The 27690-nt window shown below is 37.7% G+C and overlaps 1 long non-coding RNA gene across 2 annotated transcripts; it reads left to right on the forward strand.

Moving 5' to 3' along the window:
* The first annotated feature begins 406 nt into the window (after window positions 1-406).
* Window positions 407-24070, forward strand: LOC150045711 (uncharacterized). Of its 2 annotated transcripts, XR_016532869.1 has the most exons (5): window positions 407-823; window positions 1554-1716; window positions 6434-6547; window positions 22336-22428; window positions 23827-24070. It is a non-coding gene; the product is annotated as an uncharacterized LOC150045711 (long non-coding RNA). The 2 variants fall into 2 exon arrangements; XR_016532870.1 differs by lacking the exon at window positions 1554-1716.
* The last annotated feature ends 3620 nt before the right edge of the window (window positions 24071-27690 follow it).

Consider the following 27690-nt stretch of genomic DNA (forward strand, 5'->3'; position numbering starts at 1 on the left):
TAAAAATTGGATCACTAAAAACTTTCCACAACATAAACCACCAGTTGTATGTGTAGCTGTTGATGAATTCTAACCAAAAAAAATAAGGAAGAAGAGGCCGGGAGTTTTGCCTAGAGGTAGAGTGCTTGCCTACCATGCATGAAGACCCGGGTTCAATTCCTCGGTACAACATACATAGAAAAAAGACGGAAGTGGTGCTGAGGCTCAAGTGGTAGAGCTCTAGCTTTGAGAAAGTCCAAGGACAGTGCTCAGGACCTGAGCTCAAGCCCAGGACTGGCAAAAAAAGAAATTAAGGAAGAAGTAACATCACTTCTCTACAGCCCCATTCAGGAAATGGAGAAGATAAACATTCCTAAACATCATAGAGTACTATGATGTCATCATTACCTTAGTGTGAAAACTGGAGAAAGACATTGCAAGAAGAAAACACTAAAGAGCAACTTTTCTCCTAAAAAGAGATGATACACTTATCATAACATCAAAAACATCAGCAAAACCATTCTTCTATTGAAGAACAGGAAATCCTACACACCACATTCTAGTAGAAACTTTCCCTGCATGCCTCACCATCTAAAGTCAGTTAGTGTTTGCCATCATGTCAACATGCTAAAGAAGAAAATCACAGGATCCTATCAACAGATAAAGAGAACAACATTTCACAAAAACCAACATCTATCTATAATAATTTTATAAAAACTCTCTTTAATGTAGGAGTAGAGGAAAAGCTCCTTGGTGTGATAAAGATCATACACAGAAATCTACAGCTAACATTGCACTTGAGCAGTGAAATACTACCAGCCTCCCTGATAATATAAGGAATAAGGTAAGAATTTCTTGTTCACCAATGTTTGAATTTTGTACTACAAGTCTTAGAAGAAAGTGTATGAATTAAGAAATAGATTACAGAGTCACACACATACATACACAAATATATTAACTACAGTATTATATATGATGGGGAGGATTCCAATAGCATAACTTACAGATTAACAAAATGATTGCCAGGAAACTGAAGCATGTAATTTCAGGGTAAGTTATGTAAGTAGCATAATTTACAGATTAACCAGTGGCTCACACCCTATAATCCTAACTATTCAGGAGGCTGAGATATGAGGACTGTGTATTGAAGCCAGCAGAGGCAGAAAAGTCCATTAGACTCTTGTCTCCAATTAACTACTCACAAAAAGCCAGAACTGTTGCTGTGCCTCAAGTGATAAAGTGATAGCTTTGAACACAATGAAATTCAGGGACAGTGCCCAGACCCCTGAGTTCAAGCTCCAGACCTGGTGTACTAGAAAAACAAAGATAACTGTAAAACACCAGACACACACACACACAAAATAGATAGAGGGCAGAGTTTTGTTTTGTTTTGTTTTTTTCTTGCCTTTGGTGAGGCAGAAGAATACCACAGAGCAAAGCTGCTCACCTCATGGCAGCCAGGAAGGGAAGAGACAGAAAATTGTCCTAAGGGCCCAATGTCCACTCTGACAGTATGCCTTCTGACTTACTTCCTTTAATATAGCTCTGCCCCTAAAATTTCTTCTACTTTCCAGTGATGCCATCAGCTGTGAGCGCCAAGCCTTCCAAGCAGGAGCTTTGGAGAGCCATTTGATAGACAAATCATGACAAATTGGTTCCCCTGGCCCATACAATGCAGGTCTACATAGAGTGTGCAGATGGTGTTGGAAGTGGACAAGACAACATGGAAATGATACAGTGAGTGGAAATAGGCTCTAGTGGAAGGCATGATAGTGCAAGCCTGTCATTCCAAACTATGAAGCCTAGAGAAGAAACAGGAGTTCAAGCCTGGCTTAGGCTATGGAGCAAGATTCTATGTCAACAACAAAATATGCCTGTTGTAATAGTCACCCTTGGTCTGTGCCAGGCCAACAACATTTAGAGCCATCACACATACATGCCTCAGGCTACAAAGATTCTATTTTATATCTTTATCTCTAGAATTACAGCATTCACCTTGGCAAACACATTGAGAGTAAGGAAATTCAATCCTGAAATGCATCTGTCCTATGCCCCTGGGCCATAAATGATGGGAGACTTGAATTAGTGTGGAATTTATACGTTTGGATTGAATAAAATCTAACATCCACTATTACCTTATCACAGAATCATTTTTTTTCCTTAGACATCACGTGTGAAGAATCATAATTAGCTTATGAGGCAATTTAGAAATAGGATCATATAAAGAATTTAGAATCATGAATTGTACCCATTAAATGGAATAGCCTTTACTGTTACTACTTTTGTTTTTTGGGGTTTTTTTTGTTTTTTTTTTTGTTTTTTTTGCCAGTCCTGGCCTTGATCTCAGGGCCTGAGCCCTGTCCTTGGACTTTCTCAAGGCTAGAGCTCTACCACTCGAGCCTCAGCACCACTTCCGGCTTTTTTCTATGTATGTGGTACCGAGGAATCAAACCCGGGTCTTCATGCATGCTAGGCAAGCACTCTACCACTAGGCCAAACTCCCCGCCACTACTTTTGTTTTTATTGAAGTTTATCTTTAGCACCAACTTCCAAGGTTAGTTCCAAAACACAACCTAATTTTCATTACTAATTTATTACAGACCACTCATTTAAAAATGTATGCCACATACTTTAGAAACTGCAATACCTACTTTATTTCTTAATGAGTCCCATAAACTTTATTTCCTTCAAATTGTTTTAACTTAGCTCTTCTGAGCAAAAGGGAAGCCCCACAGTTCTAAACCACCAGTATTTTTAATATAAATCTATTCTGATCTATTTTACCGTGATGAGATTTTTTTTATATCTGCCAGTCTTAGATTTTTACACTCAACATGATTCTAGATGAAATGATTCCATTTGCATTGTTTAAAATTGCATCTGAACCCAGAAACCTGAAACCTATGTGTATGTTCAGTAATCAAAGGGAATAATCAACCATTTCAGATTTCTCCTCTGGGTTCAGAAGGTGATATGGTTTCTATTGTTCTAGCCTTTTCAATGAATTTAGAGGGTCTGGATCCATTTGGTCACCAACTCAATGGATTTTTCTATTTTTAGTTTTAGTTTTTAAGAAAAAGGAATTTCTGTCATGAAATGATACTAATATTAATATCTGGCTATACCCAAATGAACTTCTCCCTTTCAAACATGATTTTCCAAGAATTTTCTATTTTATGTACATTTTCAAATTTTAGCCTCATGAATCTTCAGATGGACTTTTGTTCCGTAGCAGCAAAATCTAGCACACAGGTGAAGACTGAATTGAAGTATTTATCGCAGTATTGACTGATTTGGGAGAATAAAAGGAAACATGAGTATGATTCATGTTGTGGTAGAATGAGTAGGCTTGGACAATATTTAATTACCCACAATCATTTTGTTTGTAAACTTAGGTTCTAATGATTGTATTTTGTCCAAAGGTGATTTTGCTTGTTTTTTATTTTTGTATCTGTATTTGTATCATATCTATTCTCACACAGGCAAATACAATCTTAGCTCACACTCCCAAACGTCTCACATCTTAAGAGTTACGCTTCTCAGCTAAAAATTATAATTAACTATGACTTTCTGTGGAATGAGGCAGTGTTAGATTTAAATTTTCCTTTTAGAAATGTATGTTTACATTTTCTTTCTTGTATTTCCCTTTTATTTTTCTTAATAATTGAACCACTTCTCATCTCCTCTGCACTGAAGTGTCCCAGGGACCTCAAAGACATTCATATCAAAATAGTCTTTCTTTAGTGCGAATAAGCTCCAAAATATGTCCTTTTCTGTGTCTGGGAGAAAGAATTCAGGGCACCCTCTCCTGTCCCCAGTTGAGGCTGATACATGCCAGGGTCACACGCAAGTATCATTCCCTGATTAGCCACATCACCATCCCTTGAAATCTTTACTTCATTAACTAGATTCTTTATTTCTGGAATGTTAACAGTTTGGTCATTCTGAATTTGCTCCCTTATTTGGGGGAAACCTTTATTTCTTTCAGAATAAGTAAAGACTTCTTTATGAAGAAGTTTTAAGTGGTCAGTATTTTTAGTAACAACCCATCTAAAAAGTGTATTTTGTTCCCATTTCTCTCCCCCACCACCTCCCCTCATCTTATTTTCCCCCTTCCCTATCCTATTTCAAATAACCAAATATATATGTATACATATATATATACAATATATCAGATAACAAGGTAAGATACTGTAACAATATGAGATAACCAAGGGGCAGCAAAACAGATGAAAAATACCTACATATTCATTTATGTTATAACTTTTTCCTTCTTTTTATTACCTTCTCTTTCTCTCTCTTTTTTGCTACTTTATAAGACACGTAGAGATGTGGCTTTCTCATATTTTCATAATTTTTTACTTTCTGAAATATTTATTTGAATTGAGCTCCCAAATATGAATTGAATTTTCTTTTATATTTGCTCTCATACTCGTTGAATCTTGTCCCTCTGAGGACAGCACAATTCCTGTTTTCTTTAATCTGTTCATTGCTTTTTTTTTTCATGTGTGGGACTTGAACTCTGCTCCTGGGCACTGTCCCTGAGCATTTCAGCTCAAGGTTACTGTTCTACCCCTTGAGCAACAGTACCACTTCTGATTTCTGGTGACTAATTGGAGATAAAAACTTCATGGACTTTCTTGTGCCTGCGCTGGCTTTGAACTTCAGTCCTCAGATCTCAGCCTCCTGAGTAGCTAGAATTACAGGTGTGAGCCACCAGCTCTCAGCCTTTAAGTTTGACTTTATGATAAGCAATGAGCTGTTTGGTGGCAATATGATATAAATTAAAATATTATCCAGTACTTTTAATTTACTTTCATTGTCAGGATGCTTTACAGAGGGTTTACAATTACGTAAGTTAGGTAGTGAATACATTTCTTCTCAAACATCATTATCCCTCCTTCCCATGTTTTCCTCCCACTCTCCCTCTCTCCACAACCCTGACCAAGATGTAGAATTCAGTTCCAACATATTGTCTTATATGTATCACTATTACCTTGCTTTACCTTCTGTCCTTTGTTTCGCCATTTTGTTGCTCCCCTTCCCTTCCCTAATTCAAATAAACCAGGTACCAAAATGAGATTCAGTGACAAAAGGGAATAAATCATAGGGGGAAAAGAAAACAAAAGAAATAAGTTCACATTGTATATTGAAAACATCAACCACAAAGATAAAACTCTTGTTTCCATATCCTTGAACTCATTTCACTTATCCTCATCTTATATGGTCATATGTACATAGCCCTTGAACAATTTTTCTTTAGGAAAACCCTAGACATATATTAATTATTACAAATGAGAAAAACCATGGAGCCTATGTTTCTTTCATGCTGGCTTGCTTCATTTAATATGATTTTTTGTAAGTCTTTCCATTCCTTATAAATGTGGCAATGGCATTCTTTCTGATGGCAGCATAGAATTCCATTGTGTTTATATACCACATTTATATCAGTGCAAATTTAGATGGTCATCTGCATTTTCAGTTGCTAAATCAAGAGATCTGGAATCAAGACTACTGTTGTTATGACAACAGCGTTGCTATAGATATTATTCCCTGTACCAATTATTGTTATTTTTCAGGGCAGTACCCACTTAGGATTTATAAGATACATGCTGGGTTCACTACATTTTAAAGCTCTTTGAGGTTCAGAGATACTAGCAGCACAACTCCAGCCCAGTCTTATGCCCACCATCAGCACAGTGTTAGTGTTGTCTGTATCAGAGATTGCTACCCAGGTTTGTTTCCAGATTCTAAAATGGCATAATTGTTTCTCTTCATTTTCTGTATTCTCTTACTACATTATGGTTAGTACTTTCTCAGCATGAACAGAAGAAACTATATGCATGAAAAGAAAGAAGACAGCACACAAGAAAATGAAATACTAAGACCAAAAAAAAAGGAAATAGTAAACTAAATGATTTTAAGTAATGTAATAGTTAAGAAGCCTGAAAAACACAATTAAGAACATCTCCCACAAAGTAAACTATGCTAAAAGAAGAAAAAAATGAACCAAAATGGCGAGACAAAGGGAAAACCAATGCAACAGCTATACTCACAAGACAATATGTTAGCAATGAATTTTATATCTGGGGGTGGGAATTAGAGGGGAGGAAAACTGGAAGAAAAAAAAAGGAGGAGGTAACAATGCTCGACAAGAAATATATGCACACACATACAAACAAATCATATACACACAGAGTGTTTTTTTTCTGAAATTTTAGAATGATCAAGGAGAATGGAAAATTATAGTTATGTTCTGTTTTTGTTCATCAACAATCTGGGATTCTGTATGGAAATATTTTCCTTAAAATGCTGAAGGATTTCTTAAAACTCTGATTTTCAATCTAGAAATCTATAACCAGCCCCATAGTTCTTGATGTTAAAAAAAAACAATCACTTGAGAATGTTGTTCAACTCAGTAGATTCTAAGTAAGGTTTTTTTCTCATTATAAAGTTCTTGTAGATGCCCAGTGACATCAAGTCCAATTCTACTGGACAGCAGGTGGCTTTGGAACAGCAAAGCTCATTGAAGATGGTGTGGAAAACTAAAGGACAAAGCAGACAAAAGGTACAAGATATAAGAGCAGGCAAATAAGCTGGAGGAACACCTGTTCATGGAAAAACCCAAGATTACAACAAGTAGAAAGATCAGAGAACAAGTTTAGTCTGCATGCGTTGGACAGAAACAGAGACATATGGAGGTTATAACAGGAAAAAAAATATAAACTGACATTTTCAGACATTTATGAAGAAAGTAATTTTAAAATTCCAGATAGATCTAGGGTGATTGGAAAACATAGAATAAGTCTTAGGTGCATTTAAAAAAGCACATTTTCAAAAATATGATGATTGTTCATTATAAAGACAAAAAGAGTTGAATAAAAATTAAGATATTCTCATTAAACATTGGGATTGGTACAGAACTATATGTATAAGCCATTATTTCTGACAGTCATTGTGCTAAATAATTTGGAAATTGCAAAGACACCATTCATGGCAACTAACCTAAAGAGAAGTACATAATAGATTCAATAAATTAATGAAGTATGAAACATCAATACAACCATATTTCCTGAAATACACAGGGTAACAGCCAAAAGAAATGGAAAGAAAGGAAAGAGACTAACTAAAATACTGGCTGCAGGAGAAGCTTATGTCTGGTAAAAAGTAGAGCCAAGGACTGTTGATTTTTACACAAGGTTTTCAGCACTATCTGATGTTCCTATCTGTATTACTTGAATAAATATTGAGTGTGAGGGTATGTGCATGAATTGTTCACTCTATTGTGACTAGAGAGGAAAAAACGAGGCAACAACTTATATTTGTGTGCATTCTGCTGCATTGTGGCACTGTGGCTAATTCTGCCATTTTTCACTCAGCAAATGTGCCTGGAGGCTTGGGATGCTAGACACTGGGAACTCAGACCCATTCATTGCTGAATCTAACATGTTGGTTCCTTGAGATCCATTCATCTCAGGCAGCAGACAGGGCTCCAGCCCTACAGGCTCAGGCAAGAGAGGGAATCAGAAAAGACAATCAGATCTTACTTGGGTCTTTCATTCATTTGCACAAGCCACAGGAAAGATCATTTGGTACCAATTAACAGGCCAGTGAAGGATTTTTATCAATGAGGGGAAAAATGCTACTGTTATTCAAAACTTCAAAAGGAAACAGAGATCCCTCTCTTCCTCTAGACTCATTTACCGTATTATATGAAAAGTTTTAGATCAAAAGAGACTTTGTTTTACAAAACAGCAAGCCTTCTTTTCAGGATGTTTTCCGACTTTCCAACCATAACCATGTCATAACTAGCATTGCATGACCATTCACAACTTACACACAGTATAATGAAGAAATGCAGTGAAACGGGAACCCCAAACATTCCATAAGTTCCATATCATCATTCAAATATTCCTTTGAAACATATTTTCCCCCCCACAGAATGTCCTATTCTAATTTTAATATTGGTTGGGCTAATAGTTGTTTGAATACCATGAATTTATGCCTTCTCCGCTTCTCTTGAAGCTAACAACTTGGGAATAGGTGCAACAAGCAATCCTAAAAATGGAAACAAAAACAAACTAATCTTGTCTTAATAATTGTCATTCATACCCTGCACATCAATGTCCATTCATGAATTTTCCCTGTCCCTGAAGTAGAAACAAGGTTAATTAAAATTACAGACTTCAGCTAAGTAAGAATTCTTGCAGTTCAGAAGCCAGTTCCCCAAAGACTAAGTTGTTCTTAGAATTCACTCCTTAATCATTTCATTCATTCAAATTCTCTTTTATCAGAGCTTCTATGCTTATTCTTTCATTCAGGAAATTTCACAACATTCCTTCTATACACCCTGTGCTGGATTATAGAAAAGATGGGTAACCATGCTTGCATAGTTTTGACCTTTATGGAGTCTAGTCTAGGGGACAGTGTAGGATAAACCTGGTAATTTATTAAAATGTGTAGCCCTGGATTGTGTGGACATTCTAGGCAGTGGATAAGGATTTAATCATAGAAATATATTACAATAATCATCCTGGGAACTAGAGAAAATCAGAGTTGACTTTGAGAACCACTGGAGGCAGAAATGTTCTAAATATCGTATAGAAATGCACGCGAATACCAGGCATTAATTCTCAAAGATCTCCACATATACATAGCACCATCTGCGTGTTTGTCTCTGTATTGCTCATCTCTGATGTCTAGACAACTGGGTGGGGTCTTGTCCTAAGGTAGTGGCTTAAATCCCCTTGTTGAATGCTCCATGCCCCCAGGACTGTGTTAATAATGTCATAAATAGGTCATGGCTACTACTATATCACAGGGATATGGATGTACCCTAATAAGTAGGCTGCTAATGCAAGAGTCTGATGCTCCATCCAACAATGTTAACCTGATATCTACATGACGCTACCATTTGAAGTAGACCCCTTTCTCCTTGAGTGTTTTGGTGGCTCACTACAGAGGAAATACCAGGAATATCAGACTTCTGGCTGTATTCTCCACGTGGTTGATTCAGTAAGTTGTATTCTTAATAAGTCCCCACCCCATTCCCCAGAAGTGCTCCTTGTTGTTGGTCTAGGAACCACACATCGACAGATTATGGGGTAGGATGACCAGGAACCTGTCCACTAAGTAGAGTAAACCTCAAGGAGCTATTTCCCAGTATTACTGCCGTGTAGATACCCAAGTGCAACTCATTGTCAAGTCTAGACATGCTATTTGCAAACGAAATTAAAATTCTTTTCTATATGCAAAATTTAAATTACTTTCTTCATCAAAGGCACATTTGGAAAAATGATAAAACCCATATGAGTCCCACTTATTTTCTCTTTCTCCAATGTGAAGCCCTATAGTTCAGAAGCAATTTTATCACTATTTTGAGTATAAGTACTAGTGTGGGTCTCTTTTTAAGACCTAAGATGGATATAAAATCAAACTAGAATTAAACTATACAAAAACTTCCATGAAACATGTCTTCTTACCTAGGTGTTTCTCCCCATTTTTATGCTTAAAACAATAGTTAAAACCTGCTAAATGGTAGTTACCACTTATAATACTAGCTATTGAGGCTGAGATCTGAGGAATTCCAAACTAGCCTCAAGAAATAAATCCCATGGGACTCTTAACTCCAGTTAACCAGAAAAAGCCAGAATTACAGGAATGGCTAAAGTGGTAGAACCAGAAATATCAAGAACAAAAGAACCCAAGTTCAAGCTTCAGTACTAGCGTGTACACACACACACACACACACACACACACAGAGTTAAAAAACCCAACTTTGACTCATTTTTGTTAGCTGAGTACTATTGTTTTGTAATTCTACAAATTAATCATGCTAATGCTAAAGGAGAACACAGAAAGCTGAAAACAATCTGTAAATTCACTTAAATCTAACAGGAATTTTCATACATGAGATATTATATTATGAGCCTTTTCTAATATCATTAAAATATTTCTTGGAGAAAAAATATCTATTCAAAAGATAAAGTATAATAAAGAAAATAGAACTGGCAAAAATTGTATGTGTGACTGGGAGACAAGGTAAAGTTGTAGATGGCAATTGGCTTTTATTGTTTAATCAAGTTCTATAACAAGAAATGCAGGCAGAAATGGGAACTCAGAGTGTAATTTTCAAAAAGAAAGTTGCCCAAAGCTCTTATAGAAATGAAAACAATTACATTTCCCATACCTACAACTCCCAGGTAAATTGATAAAGGAATCTCTACTCCCAGATTAACTTTTGCTGCTCTGTACATGCAAATTTAGTATAGCAGCTCTTTCAATCCTACATCTCTACCCAATAAATACCAAACATCCATAGCTGATCTAACACGCTAGTGAGCCAAGAATGAAGCCATTGTTTAGGGTAATCAAATAAAATAGTTCTTTGTCGTAGCATTTGGTAATAGTTCTCAGTAGTGACTGCAGAGAAGAATCTCAGGGGAGTTTTCGAGTATGTCAAGAATAGATCTCTCAGAGATTCTGTTCTAAATATTATAGAGGTTGAGTGGTTCCTGGATTAGTACCATAGTTCTATTTTGCTTCAAAAAATATAAATAAGCTGGACAAGGTGGCTCACACCTATAATCCTAGCTACTAAGGAAGTTGAGATCTGAGGATCAAGGTTCAAAGGCAGTCCCGGGGCACTAAAGAACATGAGGCTCTTATCTTATCACTAGAAAAAGGGAAGTGAGACTATGGCTCAAGGGGTAGGGTGGTAGCCTTGAGCTGAACAGGTCAGGGAGAATGCTCAGGCCCAGAGTTCAAGCCCTATGACACCCCCCAAATTATATATATGTCTAAGCTCTATGTTTAGTCTAATCAGAAACTGAGGAGAGAGACAAGCTATCTATGCTTGACCAAGTCCTACAGGTATTCTGGTATCCACTAAAACTAAAAGACCTTGACTATGGGCCCATGGAATAATTCAGATGTATAACAAAGGACAAGTACTTGCTCCACTTTCAAAGTTATTAACCACACAATGTACTGATTAAGAGCACTTACTTTGCATCTGTTTCTTCACTAATTGTTTTACGTGGTTTAATATTGACCATGTTAGCAATCATGAAAGTATTATTAATCCCACTATTTCGATGAGAAATTGACACAGGGGGAATCACTTCTCTGTGCATACTGAGTTGCTAAGTGACAGATTTAGGATTTCAATCTGTTACTTAATTTGTAAGGTCATGAGCTTGATGATAATATCATAAGGACTCTAAATATATGCTTCAATTATATCCAGTTTCTTGTAGGCATTAGTATCTAAATATTAATTTTCTTTAAAATATATAATACCTTTTACTGACATTTTAGCCGGGATTTATTATATTATAATAGGATATATAGAAAAAGATAGGAGAAATATTTCCTTATATAGGAAATGGGAGTGAAGGACTCTTTAAACACATAACACTGAGGTCAGCCCTGCTGGCTCACACCTGTAATCCTAGCTACTCAGTTAGCTGAGACCTTGGAATCCAGGTTTGAAGCCAGCTCTGGAAGGAAAGTCCATAAGACTCTTATTTCCAATTAAGCACCAAAAAAAAAGCCAGATATGGAGCTTTGGCTCAAATGGTAAAGTACTAGCTTTGAGCCAAAGAAGCTCAAACGCAGTGCCCAGGCCCTGGGTTCAAGATTCAGGACCTAAAACGATTCAGCCTAAAAAGGCAAAAGTGTATATTGAGCTCACATGTTTCCCCTGGTACTGGAGCTTAAACTCTGATCCTCTAGGTTTTCTTTTATTTTTCTTTTTTTTTAATCAAAGCTGGTGATCTACCACTTGAGACACAGAAGAATATCTTGCTTTTTGGTTGTTAATTGGAGTTAGAGTTTCAGACACTTCCCTTCCAGACTGGCTCAGAACTGTGATTCTAAGTTAATACAATTGGAAGAGGTCAAAACTTTAAGGATACCAGCCTACAATAGATTGGCCCTGTTGGTTTGGGTCTGTGGTGGTACATCATGGTGAGAGCATGTGATAGCAGTGTGTGAGGAAACAAAACTAGGAAGCAAGGTAAAAGAGAGTGGTATCCTTTGACCTCCTTCAAGGAAATACCCCCAAAGACTTAAAGATCTCTCATAGGCTCCACCTCTTAACTCACTGGGTATTCAATTCTGACTTTTACCATTCCTAGTAATTCCAAATCAGAGACTAAGCTTTTAATTACATGGGCCTTTGAAACTCCAAATTATAGCATCTTCCTTGACCTTTTGAGTAACCCCAGTCAGTATAATAGGTAATTGGAGGTGCCTTTGTTAAAGGAAAAAAAAAAACAGAAACAAAACAAAACATAAAATCCAGAGTTCTGATAGAATGATCTGCCATTCAGATCACAGCCTCCTTTGGCAGCATCAAAATCACTGTCAGGAATTGAAGCCTTCTCTGCATTTTCATCCTAAGTATCTTAATATTCTCTACTAGACTCTATCTTGATTTCTAAGCATGAACATGGATCTTTACTTCATGGGCTGAAAGAGTGTTTTTCTAAATAGCTCTTCTGAGGTCTGGTTAATATTTGTTTCTATCCAATAATTGATATAATGTATGGGAAAATGTCCTATAAGTAATAAAGCATTATACAGATGTGAGACATTAGCATTAAAATCATGTGCCACAAGGGAGAGACTTAAGCAATTGGGGGGGAAGGTGTCTGGCTTATTTTTTTTAATACAGATTCTTTATAAAATAATTTCAGATAATAAGATAGACTCCATCTTCTTCTTGGCAAGGCATAAGACACTGGGGAAATTATTATGCATTATTAGGTATCAATTCTAGTTCTATTTCTGACATTAACATTTTTATAAATGGACTTGACATGTTTCTTCTCTTTGCTTGATCTTCTGAGCTATACATTGTAGCAAAAACATATTGTTTGTCTTCAACCTACAATTTTCCTCCCAAACAAAATCCCCAAACAAGTTTTAGTGTCTCAATATCATTTCCTTTTTTTCTAACACCTAAGAGCCCATCCTCCCCTTTACCAAACCAAGACACCCATTTCCCCTCCTCCGCTGACCCCTACTAGCTCAATCCAGCTGTGCTCCCGATCATTCAAACCTGGGTTCCAATGAACCTGCAGTTTTCTTACTTGTGGAAAACTTTGTACTAGCCCAAAGAATTGCTTTCCAACTATCTATTTGCAAAGAAGCCCTTAAAAGACAAAAATAGTCTAGATACAGTCAATCTAGAACACAAAAGAAATAACTAATGTGATTTAATGCCAAATTAGAAGATGCTTACCCAAAGAAAACCAGAAGACTCATTTCTCTCCTCTTGTATTTTACAACCATCAGGAACTTCACCTTGAGCTGTGACTGTTTTAATTTCTATTATAAGTGTGCTTTTATTAAATCATAGAATTCCAATCACAAGTAACCTTTATTCTTTCCCAGAGCTATATTAGATCACTACAAGAAATAAAGGGAATTGTTGCCACAATAACTATACTAAAGAATATGGAGAAGAAAAGTGCCTGGATAGGTGGGTGCTGGTGGTGTACGTCTTTAATCCTAGCTTCTCAGGCGGCTGCCATCTGAGGATCACAGTTTGAATCCAGACTGGGAGGAAAGTCCATGAGACTCCTATCTTCAATAAAGTCCTCAGAAAATGCTAGGAGTGGTGCTGTTGCTCAAGTGGTAGATCCCTAGCCTTGAGCAAAACAAGTTCAGGGACAGGGGCTGGGAATATGACTCAATGGTAGAGTGCTTGCCTAGCATTCATGAAGCCCTAAGTTCAATTCCTCAGCACCATATGAACAGAAAAAGCCAGAACACAGAGACAATCAGGGGCAATGTCCAGGCCTTGAGTTCAAGCCTCACAACTGGCAAAAACGAAGGGTGTGGGGGGGGGAGGGGAAAGTACCAGGATAATTTATAATGGAGATGACAAAGAATCAAACCAAAAATTGTCTAGCAATGTCTGCTAGACAAACATTCCTTGGTAAGTCACAGCTGGTCAGAATGTATCCTGTAACTTCCAAAGGGAAACTAGTCCTTCTTTAGATACTGGTGTGTATTTAGATGTTGCTGGCCAAAGTGGTGTCACTTGCTTGATCACCCAACAGAAGAAAAGTATAACATTTCTTTTACTGAAACTGAAAAGCAGCTGTATAATAGTTTTACCAAAAGGAGCGCTTGTAGATTTCAATTACTCCTATGAAATGACTAGTCTGTCATAGAAACATCTGCCCAAAGGGATAAGAGATACAGAGGTCTAAACTACCTTTATCAACACCCTTTAAAAAAAAGACACAGGATGGGCTAAACGGTAAAGAAAAACGCTTGTCATTTCAGCATCCTAGTTTTCAATCCAATTAAATGTGTGAATTGAAAACAAAATCTACCTAATATTCCTTCCTTGCTTATCTATGACAGCATAAAAGGAAAAGAGTTGTTATTACCACAAAAGATACCAAGTGCCGACTGAAGAGAACTCTTTCTTCAAGGTGGAAGACAGAATATAGTTTTCTTTTTGCTTCTGACAGCATTTTTATCAATTATTTACTCCTCTCTCTCTCTCTCTCTCTCTCTCTCTCTCTCTCTCTCTCTCTCTCTCTCTCTCTCTCTCTCTCTATTTTGTTGCCAGTCTGGGGATTGAACTCAGGGCCTGGGCACTGTCCTTGGACACTTTTTGCTCAAAGCTAACTCTGTCACTTAAGTCACAGTGCCACTTCCAGCTTTTTCTGTGTATGTTGTACTAAGGAATCGAACCTTGGGCTTCGTACATGCTAGGGGAGCACTGTACCACTAGACTATGCTCCTGGCCCTCTGTCTCTTTGTAGCTTGTTTTTTATTTCCTTTCACTAAGCAGTCCTTTACCATGACATCTCATGTTGCCTAATAAACTGCTAGTCTTTGGTTCCTTCCCATGGTGGTCTACTATTCTCTTAGCAGACTATCCTCATTCATGCTGAGTCACAGAGTCAGGTTGAGAGCTCAAATATAGGAACAAATGGCTGTTTCTTATGCATTAAATCAGATCACAGACACCTTCCTTTGCCCTGTGGTTTAAGAGCAAGGAGAGATTAAAAAAGGAGCTGTAGGTCAGCCCCTGCTTAAGTTGCTTCCCAGGTTGATCAAATGGTATTGTATGAAAAAAAAAAAAGAAAAAAAAAACCACCAACAACAACAAAACAGAGGCTGAGATCTGAAGATCAAAGTTCAAAGCCAGCCTGGGCACAAAAGGACCTGAGGCTCTTATCTCCAATTAACCTCTAGAAAACAGGAAGTGGGGCTTGGCGCAAGGGTAAGGCTTTAGCTTTAAGCTAAAGAGCCCAGGGACAGCACCCACACCGAGTTCAAGCCCCATAAACCACCAAAAAAAAAAATGCAGAGAATATGTTAGAGTGAAGAGCTCAGCTATAAGGAGACGGCACTGTGTTTATAGACAATGGAAGAGTCAGGTTTGAGTGTCTCTGAAGGGAGCTAGCTGCGTTTTGTTGGAATAAGTAGTGAGGTCACCCCTTCTCTGGTCTTCCTGCATTCTATCCTTGCTATCTTTTCAGAATGTGTTTTTGGATCTCTCTCATCTTTATTCTCCTCAAGTGCCGCTCTGGAGACCACTGTTGGGAGAGAAACAGGGTCCTTTTCACAGCCTGGGAATACAAGATATGCTTACATTGCTTATGCAATGTCTGAATCTAGGCTCTGCACATTGAAAACTAAAAACGCACTCTGGTCTCCCAAGAGGTCCAATCAAGATAGCATGTCAGAATCACTTGGGATAGGGAACAAAGCCCTCTAAACTTAAAATGAAGCCCATACAACTTAAAAATAAACACAACTACATAGACATAAAAACCTATGACTCTATAGACAGAATGTTTTATTACATGAATTAATATGTATCTAGGATATAAAAACCCTTAGTCTAATTTTGATTATGTTCTAAAATCTAAGTGCCAGTGATTGTATATAGAGATTCCCTTCTTGAACACTTGTTTGTTAAACATGTCATTTGAAATATGATGTAAAAATCAATGTTAATAAATTCTTTTAAAAAAAATAAAAAAAAATTAAGGCATATTAATTTGCCCTGAACTTCCTTCCCACTGGTCAGTTTGATTAGGGACTTGAGATTTTAACATTCAACTAGTAACTTCTGGTAGCTCCAACTTCATCTGTCCTGGCAAGTTGTAAATAAATAAAAGTTAATGGGCTGGGAGTTTTGCCTAGTGGTGGAGTGCTTGCCTAGCATGCACGAAGACCCAGGTTTGATTCCTTGGTACCATATACTTAGAAAAAGCGAGAAGTGGTGCTGAGGCTCCAGTGGTAGAGTTCTAGCTTTGAGAAAGTCCAAGGACAGTCCTCAGGCCCTGAGCTTAAGCCCAGGACTGGCAAAAAAAATAAAAATAAAAATAAATAAAATGAAAGTTAAGGTGTGATTGCAGAAACCATAAGCAAGTAAACGAAGCAAGCAAGCAAGGCCTTTAACAGCTGTGGGTCCTCTTTCTAGTTTAGATGTCATCATTGGCTAAAAATGATTTCCTTAGGAAATGATTTATTTACAGATTAATTTTCGTGGCTGTGAAATGAGGGAGCTGTTGTCCTGTTGGAAATGAGACTAAGTGTGAAAACACAGAGCTTTAAAACACTTACGATTTGTGGGCTATATTTGACTGGTGGCTATGAAATGGTAAATCTTCTAAAGGGAGACTATTGCCTAATAATTCTTTGCATTACCTATAGGGGAAGAATGTGGACTAATTCAGTACCCAAGTCATTAATAACACAATAAGCATTCAATAATTATCCATAGACAGTTCCCCAATGTATTCCCTGACCTTAACACCAATGTTACTATACCCCGAGAGATATTTTTACTTAAGAAGGAAAATTTCAAGCCATATTACACAAGGTGATCAGATTCCTGAATCCCAGCTTCTAGCTTCATCTTCCAAACAAATAAACAAAAAAGGAAGTGGCACTGTGGTTCAAGAGCCGGAGTGGTAGCCTTGAGCTGAAGAGGTCAGGGATAATGCCCAGATCCCATAGTTCAAGTCCCATGACTGATTAAAAAAAAAAAAAAAGATGAACCATTTTGGGGCTGGGAATTTGGCCTAGTGGTAAAGTGCTTGCTCAGTGTTTACGAATCCCAGGTTCCATTCCTTGGTACTACGTACATAGAAAAAACCAAAGTGGTGTTGATCAAGTCGTAGAATGCTAGCCTTGAGAAATCCCAAGGACAATGCTTAGGCCCTGAGTTCAAGGCACGGGACTGGCAAAAACAAAACAAAACAAATTACACTCTCCTTTCTTTATTTGAGCAGTATTATGCAGAATGTAATGCAACTCCAGGGGTTGTAATAATAATGAGACAGCCACATCATTCCTAGGACCTAGGAGGTGATGACTCTAGCTCAGAGTCTTCTGTGGGTGTGATTGTATCTCCATAACCACCTCTTCTACTCAACCCCATCCCAACAGTTCAGCTAGTCTCAGTGCTTACCTCATCTAAATAGAAGACTATGTTTAAAATGACTTGCAAATCTCCAGGTTAATTGTGTCTTATCGTTTATGAATGTAAATGGCACAGGCACTTTTATCTCAGTCTCTCTTTGGCATATTAGATCAGATGCTGCTATCCTTCCGTTCTGCCCCGGAGGCAGTAGACTCACTGATCAGAAAATCTACTGGAGAGAGCCCAGTGCCAACAAAGGATACAACTCAATTAGCTCAAAATCTTTAGAGTTTTACAGCTTAAATGGAAAGGGACAAATCCCAGGGGAACCTCCTAGAGTTTGGATATGCACAATGATGCAGGAAGCCTGAGATTTACAGGGTCACTTTTTGATTACTGTTTAGTACAGGGTACAAACAGCTTTGAGGAAATGATACCCCAGAGAACACTTACTGATCCGGTCCCCTGTGGCAGAGGCTGGTGCAGGAAGCTCATAGGTCACTGCAAGGATATTGCTCATTCCATGGGGAAATCTATCTACAAGAGAAAACAGCTCCTCCCTGTTTCCTCATTTCCAACACTGCCAAAATGCAATTAAATGGGTGAACATTTGAAGAACTTCTCAATTTTCTTTAGGGACACTATCATTTGAGATGGGTTCAGGGTACTTTCCAACTCGTGAAAAAAATTTTCTTTAAAAAAAAATTGTTACAGAGAACTCACTAGCGTGAAAAGCATTATTTGGATTAGTATATGTTAGTCAGTGGCATGCTTTATGTGAACATGGAAAGGGAGGAGGAGAGAAGAGATAAAGTTCAAACACATTTGTCTATATGTGTTTTGAAATTTCTTTTACCCCATAAGTTATAATTTCAATGAACTGAAGGACTGCTATTATTTTAATATAGTTTACTGTCCTTTTTCTTTTTTTACTAGCATGCATTAATTCCAGTGGGATTTTATTGTATTTTTATACCACATTATGTAGTTTGAGAATATTCACTCGCTCTCATTACTCTTCCTTACATCTCATGTTTTACATGGTTTTATTGGTTTCATTGCTCCATGTTCATACATTCATATAATGTACTTCACTCATGCATACTCCATCACGCTCATCTTTCACTTCTGTTAGCCCTCAGGTCTCCTTCCCCAATTCTCATAGTATAGCATGTAACATAGAATTTACTGTATCATAGATGTTCAATAACTGTATTCAATGAACATATAAGCAAATAGTAAAAGAAGGAAAGTAATAGAGTAGATAACTGTTTAAGGAAATCAAGTGCAGCTGAAATCACATATTACATTCAAGAGCTGGTAATGATCTGAGAGAACACGCTACCCTGGCTTGCTTGCTCATAGGTGGTACACTTCCACTTGACCCATGCCTCCAGCTCAGCATGCTGCTGGTTAATTGGAGTGCCTCAGACTTTTACATAAGGCTGGCTATGAGCCTCTACCCTCAAACCTTGAGTAGCTTACACCTAAGGGTAGGAACCACAAAACTCTGCTAACATGGATTTTTTTTTCTACACCATTTCATATTTTCATTATTAATACATGGGCATTTCAATTTCTCTATGGTTTTGCAAACATTTAATATCAATCTTTTTGGTTATATGCATTCTAATGGCTATGAAGTTGGTGTTCATAATGTGTTAGTTTTAATTTCCTAATACCTAATGATGTTGAACACTTTTTGTTATGCTTGTTGGCCACTTTTCTATCTTCTTTACATTCCTTTACACATTTGGCTGGGATTATTTGTCTATCTTTTATACAAACGTTTGAAATTTTCATGTTATGGATACATTTAACTGGAGATAATATCTCTCCCTTATCCATCTCTTTTCTTTCTCACTTCCTCTTTTCCTGCCTATCTCCATTTGTCGTGCCCTCCCTTCCTTCCTCCTTCCTCCTTCCCCTCCTCTCTTGGTTTTGATTCCTCCCTTTCCTCTGTTCCCCCTCCAGCCCTATTATGCTTTTAGAGTTGAACTTGGGTGCAAAACATCATTGCTTACTGCAAAGCACAGTTTTTCTGTTTCTACCATTTTCTTTTTTTAAATATTTTTTATTGTAATTAATAAAAGGGTTACATGATATTTGCCAGATAGAAGGTGCATTAATTCACATACATTGATACCCTTTCACATGTCTTGGTACCATTTTCTTCTAACAGTTCATGACTTTAGCTCTGCACACTAGGTTCATTTTTGCATATGATATAAAGTATTCTAGGTTCATCAATGTGTAAGTAGTGAGGCAGTTCATCACTTTAAGAATTTATGGTGGAATAAAATTGCTTAGCTTATGGACCAGGAACAAAAGATACACAAAACAGGGCCTAGATCCCACAGTACTTTTCAAGAGCAGTACTAGCAATGACCTAAAGACCTCCCATTAGGATTCACCTCCTCAATTTCCCACTACCTTCTGGGACTAAGCTGCAGATGCCTTTGGGAATCATTTGATAGCTGTACAATAGAGCTGCTGACACATGGCTAATGGATTCCCATTGTGTTAATACAATTATGTAGTTAATTTCATTCCCCATATAAGCAATCACTTTAGGAAGAAATTCAAAAAAGGCCAGGGGTGGTACCCTAGAGGTAGAATGCTTGCCAAGCATACACAAAGCCCTGGGTTTGATTCCTCAGAACCACATACACAGAAAAAGCTGGAAGTGGTGCTGTGGCTCAAGTAGTAGAATACTAGCCTTGAGAAAGTTCAAGATCAGTGCCCCAGGCACTGAATTCAGGCCCCAGGACTGGCAAAAAAAAAAAAGAAAGTCAAAGAATCATAAAGGGCCTATAAATCTGGAGTCCTCCCATCAGTACCCCCCAAAAAAATCCAAAAAGTCAGAGCTGTAAATAAATTTTAACGAGAAAATACACTACCATTATAAAAGAAATAAAATCCCATTTTATTCTCTGTAGACTTGTATGAATCAAATTGCCTGAAGTTTTCCAAGTCTGTGGATTTGATCTGAGACCACAAAGCTTTGAAAATGCTCATTGTTCTTTCTATGACATAGTTAGGACTTTCACTATCAAGATGTATTGCATCGGCAACCAAACACCAATAGAAAAGAATTAAGGAGAATCCATTTTCAAGTTCCTGCACCTTGAAAGGACAGAAGGCACTACATTTGTAGCAACCTATCCATTTCTTGGCTGTGAGAATCCACATTCTTTTGCTGATCATTCATGTTACAGATACAGCAGAATGGTCTCTCCTTCTACTTCTTTTTACTCTCTCAAACTAACTATTTACTCAGGTAAAAGGGGGTCACCCTCTAAGGCTATGGCTATTGAACTGGTATTTCTATTTGTGTAGGTGTAGTCAGGCAGCTTCAGGCTATATGATATTATTTAATATGTTGCTGGCCAATGTTACTGATCTGGAGGAACGAGGCTTTGTTTACTCATCATGCTCTGAGGTGCCTTTGCCTGAGTAACTTCCTATCCTTAATAATAACAAACTCAAAAATACCTACCTGATATACCTACGTCATACCATAGCTACTTTTGCTTGACTGAATACTCTTGGGGCAATCTTTAAAAATGAATATACTCAGGTGTAGTTTCCTTGTCTCCATGGTTCCTTTTTTCTTTCATTGGTCCTTAATTTAGTTCAGTTATAGCACATAGTCATTGAGATGGGGCTTTACCTTTTTCACAAACTAACTATATTAAACTGAGGGGCTTAGTACAAGGTCATAGGAAGCATCATGCTGTCTCATGAAGCTGTTTACAAACTGATAGGAAAAAATCCTAGGGAAGCTAGCTAACGAATCTCTTGGAGAAGTAATTTCAAGCAGTACTAAGTAAGTGGCACGGATCAGTTTTACTCAGTTGGCTTCTTACTGCATTGAATGTAATGAAAGACATCAGCCTTCTTCCCCAGAAATAAGAATTAGCTTGCTGATGTAGGGATCTAGGAAAGGCACAAAGATACATTTCCCTCTTAGCTTCTCTGGATTGGTAGAAGCAGGAAAGATGTTTTAGGTTAATATGTTAACTGGCAAGGTGAAACCATGACATATGATTTTGAGTGACAATTTCTGATTTTACCTTCTAATTTTAGTAACTGAACCATAATAATTGTTACCTGGCACATATTCTGAAGATTTGTTTTGGTAAGACCAAAAGTTAAGATGGATTGAGGTCTGATTAATAATTACTAAAAATCTATGTGATGAATAGGTTCTACAAGAAAGTGTAAGTTTATACAAACAGCTTATCTTCCTCACATAAAATGTACAGTGGGGTATCTAAGTACCAATGGACTGGGATATTCCTGTCGAGAACATTCCTGAAGATATCTATACATCTGGGAGCCAAGAGTATGACTAATAAAACCATGGTTTCCTATCACAAGTTCAAAACCTTCATATAAGATAATCCATCCCAAGGTTATGAGTCAGATGAAGAAAGAAAGATAGACTGAGAAATGATAGAGAAGAACAAACAAGATGAAATATTTCCATTCACCACGCAGTTGCTTTTTCATTCCACCCAGGCTCACACAGTGTGTGTATAAGAAAGCCGTAGGTTCAGTGCCTTCTCTGTCTGGTCTTTTCTGTGTGAAGTGAGTCCTTGTTCATCATCCCATCACTGACTTTCAGAATGTGATCTTCCATGTGCTGATGTCCAAATTGGTACCAACATATTGTGGGTCCCACTGACAACGTAATCCACTTTGGGAACTTTTCATTTGAATAAAGGGGACTATAGATGCTCCTAAAATGATGATTTAAGTCTTTTTTATATTTACTGTACTTAATATGAGTTTTCTTCTGTACAATTCTTTTGTATAGCCATCTATGCAATGTGCTAATGGTGACTAGAATTTCCTCTGAATCCATTGACTTATAAGAACATAAGAGGATTGGGGAGTTAGAACTGTGGAAGAGCACTTGACTCTGAGTTTGGTCCTCACCTCAGGAGGAGGAGGAAGAAGAGGAGGAGAAAGCAGAAGAGGAGGAGGAAGAAGAAGAAGAGAAAGAGGAGGAGGAAGAGGGAAAAAGTGGGCCTAATGTAAGCCAGGACCTTTTCTGATGTTAAGGCTTCTCCTGTTATTTGAAGGCCTTGTGAGTATTTTTGTGTCTTCAAAAGTAGCCCTATGGAATTTTGCCGCTGTGAACTTCTTCAGTTTCATAGGGACTTAGGTAACTCCTCCACAAACAAAACAATGTTATTTAGGAAGCTAAGACCCATGCATGTTTTCAGTATATTAAAATTAAAATGATAATAGCAAGGGTATAGTAGTGACTATAAAACTCAGGAGAGCATATATATATATATTACTAATTTTTAAAGACTCATTTTGTATTTTTTATTTGTATCATTTTTGTGTCTTTTGTTGTTTATCTTAAAGATGTGTAGGATTTGCTGTTGTGTTACTCTAGTACTAGGTACTTCCGATACTATAGAGGTAAGTTGCGTCATCATATAGAGGTGGAAAAGTCTTGTGCCAGTTCAAAGGAGGTGATCATGACAGTGGTAGTTTCCATACCACTGGGTTTTGCATTTAAAAGTGAGGTGTTAAACCAGTGGATCTTGTCTGTAATTCTAGCTTCTTGAAAGGCTGAGATCTAAAGATCACCCATGGTTCAATGCCAACTCAGGCAGACAAATCCCAGAGACTCCTATCTCCAATTAGCTAGTAACAAGCTAGAAGTGGAGAGATGACTCACGTGGCAGAGCACTTGCTTTGAAAGAAAAACATTAAAGGACAGCACCCAGGGCTTGAGCTCAAGCCAAAGGACTGGAACACACACAAACAACAAAAAGATAAGCTTACAATGGAGCCTTTCATATCTTTCCTACTTGTCCCTGTCTGTCTCTTTCCCTCTCTCCTATCTCATTACGTGTTACTCTGCTCTTATACTCACTAAAGTGTGTGTGCACACACAGGCACTCATGTATAAACAGCTGTGAAGCTGAGTGCTAGTGACTTAGACCTATAATCCTAGTCACTCAGGAGACTGAGCTCTAACGACTGCAGTTCAAAACCAGCAGGAAAGTCCATGAGACTTTCATCTCCAATTAATCACTGAAAAAGCAAGAAAAGGTGGTATAGCACTAGCCTTGAGCCAGAGGAGCTCAGGGACAGCACGCAGGCATAGAGTTCAAGCCCTAAGATCGACAAATAAAATAAAATAAAGAATATATAGCTTTGAATATATAACCAGGGAGGTTCTTCTAATCCAAGTAAGAGATCAAGGCAAATTGTTTCACAGACTGGCCCTTCTTATCTTCTTTGTGCTTTGTCCACACACTTTCCCTTTTTACTCCCTGCCATTTTTAGATCATTTACTTTTTCTCCCCCAATGGTTGAAAGAAATGAATATCCCTCAAGTAGAACAAACAAACTTCGGGGACAAATGCAAGGATGATATGTCCATACACTTTTGTAATAACTCTGCTTTCCAGGTAGGGTGCCAGGCTCCCAAAGCTTAACAAAGCGCAAGATATACCCAGGATCTTCTTCGTCCCTGTCTGCCCCACCTCAGATTCCTCATCATGTCCCACTGCCATGGGCTTACTCTGTGGTTCTCTATGTGGAGGAAAGAGGATATCACCAAGAGGCTAATGACAGTAAGGATTAACAGTCATGAGAGACGTCATAGCCAATGCACTCACTACATACTGGAGAGATGAAGAAGAGGATGGAGGATCATGGAGTTGAGAGTCAAATTAAAATCTGTTCTGTTAATTTATCTCTTTACTTCTCATGGAAACCTGCATCCCACTCCCTGTCCTCTGAGTGCACAGTCCGGTATAAAGAAAAGCAGTGGATGATTGATATTCTAACCTTGCTGCTTTTGCTTATTTTAATATAGAACATACTATTTTTACTGTTAACAAATATTGCTGCTAATAGATTTTAAATTGTGCTGCTGAATTCCTATTGTTGATTTAAGGGAAAACAAGTGGTATCATATCTTTTTTTTTAATTTTTACTGAGACATGGGGAGAGCCTCCAGCAAGGGTTGCACTAACCTAATTTATACATTTGTGGGATGCTGAAGCCAAGATTCTCCTCAGGCCATTAAGCTAAACTGGATTTCAGAGAATCTCACTTGTACAATTCAAAAGGTAATCTTTGTGCTATTACAGCTTTAATTTTTTTTAAAGTTTTGGCCTGCTTTTTTTTTATTTTACAAGACATTCCCTTCTATTTTGTCTTCTGTTCCTAGATTTTAATCCTTCTTTTTCCAAAGTACTCGTCTGTTTATATGGACACACTGTAGCATGAAGGTTAACTTGAAGGCTGTACCTCCGATAATAACTGTTGGTTGCAGATTATTTAATTGTGACTTGTTTTATTTCTCTAAGGATTACTTAGGTTTATTCCTGGCTGCACTTGAGTCCTTTGTGCAATCATTGCAAGGAAGGGGGTAAAATGGCAATGCATTAAAATTTCTTTAATAAAAATAGAAATGAAAGACAATCCCTATAGTTTCATTTTCCGAAAGAGAGTAGAAGGGTGAACTTTTTAATAGACAAAGAAAGCTCGATAGTCAGACAACTAATGGCTTGATAGGGATGGAAGGAAATAATACCACCACCACCACCACTACCCCCCAAAAAAGCTCTCAAGAACAGAGGGGGGAAAAGAGCATGATTTTTTCCAGTTTTCTCTTACATAACTATTTTACTTTGAAATACTCCAAATGAGAAACATGAAAGTGAAATGACACAGGATAAAAAATGAAGCTATAAAAGTTAGAAAGAGCCTTTCCCAAATTAGAAATTTGCATTTTTCAGTTCCTATGCTAATAGAAAGAAGATCCTATTGTGTGATCTGGAAAACAAAATGAAAACCTTCCTATTTGGCCATGTTGATATCTTTCAAAAGTTAAGATAGCTGCATGCTGGTGGCTTGTGCCTATAATCATGGCCATTCAGGAGGCTGATATCTAAGACCATAGTTCAAAGCCAGCCAGGGTAGGAAAGTGGGTGAGATCTCTGCTAAAATCTGGAAATGGAGCTGTGGATACAGTGTTAGAGTGCTAGCCTTGAGAAAAAAAATCTAAGGTGCAGCGCAAAGTCTTGCAAGCCCCAGTACTGGCTCACAAAAACAAAAAGAAAAGAAAAGAAGGAAGAAAGCAAGGAAGGGAAATTAGGAGATTTTAAATTGTCATCTAGCACTCATTCTCCTCTCTATACTTTATTATCTCATTAGTTTCTTTCTTCTTGCTTCTGTCTTTCTTTTGGGGTTCCTGAGTCATTTACCTTTACAGACAAGACAACCTGCAAAGGTCATAAAAGAAAAAGAGGGATCTCCATTGTCACTGCTAATAGGAGAAGTGAGTTTATTGTCTGCATGGAAAAGTCAGAGTTGAAAACAATTTAATCAAACTGAGAAAAACAAGAGGATGCTACACTGCTCAATAGATATCCATAAATGTAAAGTCTTGCATATAGGTCAAAAATTCAATTGCACCAGTAAAGGATAGAGGAAAAAAAAGTCCTTCATTAACAGGTGAAAATGGTGCATTAATGGAGTAATGGTAGTTGATGTGAAGTGTAATGTAAACCATAATCCGTCTAAAAGAAGGCAGGTAAGAATATCAGTTTGTAGGCTATCAGGCTGAGCAGAGGGCAGAATATTTGATGCATATTACAAACCTCACATTTTAAAGAAGGCTAACACTAAAGAGGTGAGGTTTTTATGGAGGTGTGAATGGACTCCAAAAAAGAAAAAGAAATAAGAAAATATAAACTGGGGGAAGTGGGACCCAACCATGAGTTTGTCACCCATCCTCTAGATACTTCTAGAAATGTGAAGTTACCAAAGTTAGGCTATGTGACAGAAGAGAATGAGGGCCAGATGCAGGAAATTCTGAATTTTGAATGGTAATTCTAAAAGTATTTTAGTCTTTCCACTCAAGGATGTTTAAGAATGCAATAATGATCCTGCCCTTGGGAAAACCAGTTGACATTTTTAAATGTTGTTCCATCATTGTAATGAAAATCAGCAAACCAACCTTACTTATTTTTACATATAGGATATGTATAAGGTAAGAATTCATTAATAATGGCATCTGGGATGTTTGCTAAGAAAATGATGGAAGCTTCTGAGTAAGTTCTACAGAGTTGATGAGGAAGGTGCTCTAAATTCTTCAGGTACACTGGGTGGCACTTTTTAATTATTTTCACAGTGGATTTCCAGAGCAAAAGTACATTTTCAAAGGATGCCTTGGGTCTCTGCAAACAGAGACTAGCAGAATGTAATGTGGAGAAATGGAAAAACGGCACTTAAAGGAGACCCCCTGACCTTCCAAGGGACCCTGGATATTAAAATTGCGTTTGCTTAGCTAATAATAATGTGGTCAGGCTTTGTCACTATCAAAAAACTTTAATTAATCTTCACAACACCCTGGTGGGCTGCAGAAGGTAAGTGTTATTATCTGCACTTCATATGAGGCAAAACCCAGGCACAAAGAGAAGAAATGGCCTGTCTGAGATAGCAAATGTAAAGTTAAATTTAGCACCAAGGGAACCTTTGACCATATTCCTTCCTCCTGCAAAACCCCTTCCATTGTGTATCTGGGGCAAGTCATATATGGCCACTGTTACAGAGGAGACAGGTGGAAAAAACAGCCAGAAAAAAATGCCTTACTGGAGATATATGGAGTAGGAAAAGAATGAAGAGCAAGAGCAAAGGAAATGGCGTGAGCACAACGAGTTTGCATGCTCCTGTTTTGCTCTGATTATGCAAAATTTGTCATCTCTGAAGCTATGAGATCTCAGACTAAAATGAAACAAAGAAAAATAAAACTCAGCTCTATTGTAACCTCAATGTCCTTATGTCTATATGCACACATTTAATAGGAAGCTAAAGCTTGTTGTTGTAATATGATGTGTGTGTGTGTGTGTGTGTGTGTGTGTGTGTGTGTGTGTGTTCTGGTTCTGGGGTCTTGAACTCAGGGCATTGTGTTCTCCATTGGCTTTCTCTCTCAAATCTGATACTTTGTCACCTGGAGCCATAACTCCACTTTCAGTGTTTTGCTGGTTAAGTGAAGACAAGATTCTTTTTCTGCCCAGACTGACCTTGATCTATGATCATCAGATCTCAGCCTCCTGTGTAGCATGGATTACAAGCATGAACCCCTAATGCCAGGCTGTGAGGCGATGTCTTCAAATGGATAGATGGTCTCCTGCATCTGTTTCTAAATCATACCTTTTTTTCTCTGTTATCTTTTGACACTGTTTGCCACTAGGATTTTAGCCTATGGCTTTTGTAATACACTCTGTGCAACTATCAAGCTATAGCTTATTTTTGCAAAG

Source organism: Megascapheus bottae, chromosome 27 (genome assembly GCF_031878675.1).
Source record: "Megascapheus bottae isolate mThoBot1 chromosome 27, mThoBot2.hap1, whole genome shotgun sequence".
NCBI lineage: Eukaryota > Metazoa > Chordata > Mammalia > Rodentia > Geomyidae > Megascapheus > Megascapheus bottae.